Source organism: Priapulus caudatus, unplaced genomic scaffold (assembly GCF_000485595.1).
Source record: "Priapulus caudatus unplaced genomic scaffold, Priapulus_caudatus-5.0.1 Scaffold655, whole genome shotgun sequence".
NCBI lineage: Eukaryota > Metazoa > Priapulida > Priapulimorpha > Priapulimorphida > Priapulidae > Priapulus > Priapulus caudatus.
Window position 1 is genome coordinate 53,904 of NW_014577716.1, and position 3,338 is coordinate 57,241.

The 3,338-nt window shown below is 42.3% G+C and overlaps 1 non-coding gene across 1 annotated transcript; it reads right to left on the minus strand.

Annotated features, from left to right (window-relative positions):
• Positions 1-1,770: 1,770 nt before the first annotated feature.
• On the minus strand, positions 1,771-1,843 carry Trnat-ugu. Its single transcript has one exon. It is a non-coding gene; the product is annotated as a tRNA-Thr (tRNA).
• Positions 1,844-3,338: the final 1,495 nt, after the last annotated feature.

Here is a 3,338-nt window from a genome sequence, read left to right on the forward strand (position 1 = left end):
TATATATCTTCGTGCGCGTTTCCCCGCCCCGGGCCACCACGACAACGTTGCATCTTAGATCTGCGTAAGTGTGAGATATCTGGGGCGGGTCCAGGAATTCACCAAAGGGTATGGTAAATGTGTGGGGCAGGGGGCAGGAAGTTTGACCAAACCCTCACAGATTTTTGCGGAGATATACTGTTGCTATTCGATGGATTCCGACGATAAGTTTTATTAGCTCAGCTGACGAAGGCCGAAAAACACAATTCCACTTGACAATTTCATGGGCCATCTCAATTGGAAGCTCTGCATAATGGACCCCCAACTAGCCCTTTGACATACTAGTCAAGAAATTCAATGGTGTATATATTGCTCTTATTTAGCCGCCGATAGTATTTATTTAGAACAAAGTTCATTGTTATCTTCTAAAACTACAGACCATCCGCTGACCGCTGTGGAGACGTGCGCCGGGCCTCGAATTTGGCGCACGTCTCCACTGCGGACAGCGCTTCATACTTGAACATCCCAGCGGTCGCGTGCGCATATCCCGCGGAACTTCGCGTCTCATCCGAACGCAGCGCGCAGGATCAACAGCAAAGCTGTGCCATGCAATCTTAATAGTATCATGTCTCTCTGGATTCGGTTGCCAGTGAGTTTATCAGAAGAATATCCGACTGCAGTACACGTCAGTTGAGCGCTGTCGCTCTGCGGCACTTGTATTGTGAAGTTCTTGTCATGATATGATAGTTCTTGTTCATGTGTGAGGCAAAACGTGTTTTTGCTTTGCACTGGAAAAGTATTGCCTGCATTCACAAGGGGGGGGGGAGTGGACTGTTCTAACCATCAACATCTACCCCTAAACATCTTAAATGAACTCTCTAGATTCCTCAGAAATGACGTAATAATGTGTTATAGCGTCTGAAAAAATGCATTTTATTATAGTTTTATGATTTTACGGTGTTTAAGATTGGGTCAAGGCTAGCGTGCCATATAAAAATTAAAACGGATTATACTACCAGAGCTTACAAGTTACGGACAGTCTTTCTATAAGTCCGTGCGCGATCTTCATAAATATTTAGAATCGCTAGTTAAGCCGAGCTGAAGGTGAACTGTATGTCATTGAAGAAATATGATAACGTGGGAGTCCTGTTACTAGATTAATATTTATCTTAATGAACTACAGACATCTGGATCTAGGTCTCATCTGTTGATAGCTGTAGTACAATGTAATATTGACATAAATCGTCTGGGTTCATTTAACACAGCAATGTTATTAGTCTACTTCGCTGGATGGTTAGTAATGTTTTCATTAAATGCGGCTTTCCTGTGGAACGACATGACTCCACAGAATGTCAGGTTCCCTTCAGTTTTTGCACTACTCGTAATTCACCCGTGGTGTTGACAATGGCTGGTTTGTGCGCTACATACTCTATGTCAAGTGTTAGATATAGGCTACACAATGCCAACATCGGCCCCACGGCAACAGCGATTACTCCATTCACAGTAGCAGAAATAGTCCGCACTTTCGCAACATCAAAATAAAATAGCGGAAATACATTTTGGCGTATCTAAACGTACTTGAAATGCTGGCCATAAGTTGTGTGAACGTTACGGAAGGCAAATTTTAATGATATGATGAACGAAATAGCGTGAGTCAGATAATTAAGAAGAAAATATAAGAAATGGTCAAAAACAGCAAAAAAAATAAATTGAGCACAGTAAGAATGTTAAAACTTATTTGCTGAGTCATTATGTAACTTAAAAAAGGATAAAGTGGAAAGAAAACATTTCAGCCCCCTCTGAGGATTGAACTCAGGACCCCTGGTTTACAAGACCAGTGCTCTAACCACTGAGCTAAGGAGGCTGCTTGTGTGCACGGCCGCGTACTTCGCTATTGAATGCACAGTAATCGTTATGTTGGTGCGCTGCGGCGTATGCTGCGCTGCATATCGTGTGCGCCATCAATCATAACAGAGCTACGCTAGCGCAGAATGCTGACTGACAACGATGTACTGTCAGACGAGTAGAAGCGGACGTATTTGTACTGTTTTCGCCTATACGCTGGGATATAATGAATAAACACCTGACTAAAAGTATTAGGTAAAATATCACCCGATGATTTCATTATGGTGAAGATCGGGGATTATATGTTGGTACGTACGTAGCTCGTATAGGTTGTATATGCAGGTCCACAGTTATTGGGATAATCATTTAAAATAATCATCATCTAAAACATCCAACTCCACGTCTTACTCACAAATATCCCTCCCCCACCCAGCTAAACATCCTTCCGTTTTCGTTTCTTACTCATATGTAAAGACAGATTTGCCCCCACAAATCCACCCATACCCCTTCCACCCCCGCTTCACCACACATGCCTCCACTATCCGCTGAACCCGCCTACTCCCGACCCCGCCGCACCCCACCCGCCGCTCCACACCCTAACCTCACGAATTCATATCATATAGCTGGTTTGCATTCTATACACGAATAACAGTAATTCTCGATATTCGATTTCTCGATTGCTATATTTAAACCTGATTTGCATTTTAATTCGAATACGTTGAACTGATATTGTTCGCATTGCAAATTGCTTACTATTGCATCAACCGTCTACCATACCACGAAGAAAACGGGGTTATATATAGACCGGTATAGTATTTCTCAGACATTATTCTCTCCACGGCTAGTATAAAGCCTGCCTATATATTATCAGGAGCGTATAATGACAAATAATGACAAATTTGTCATTATACGCTCTTGATATTATATACCTTTGCCGTACCCCGTGTAACCCAATTGTAAACGCTATACAATAGTCGTTTAACAAGATTAAAGAGCGCGGGATGAAGATCAACTCGTAGTTTAATTGTAACAGCTAGTCGTTTCATTTATCTGTTGTTAAGAGTAAGCGCGGTTCAAGAACTCTCGATGTTTTTGCCACAAATCGTATATTATATTTCTCGGCAGCAGAGCCGGTGCTGCAAACATATACGAGCAAGTCGTATTCGCTTTCCGTCACGCGCACGCAGTCTAATCCGCAGCTCTCACGAAGCGGCTCTACTAGTACTACCGTTCATATTCTCTGCTTCTGTGATATATGTGGGTTTGTGCGCGTGTGTGTGGGTGTGGCGGTAATTTCTGCATGAAATATTTTCAACAACTAGTAAAGTGTCATAATTGCGACCGTCGTATAGGTGGAACATGATGGTAAACATGGATGAAGTGACGGGTTGAATTACTTCCGTGTTAGTTAACGTTCAAATATTTTCAAATATTGGGTCACGTTTAATTTCTCCATATTCAACCTCGGATTTTCACTAAACAAATCACGTTCTTCTTTCGCAAATACGTGTTTT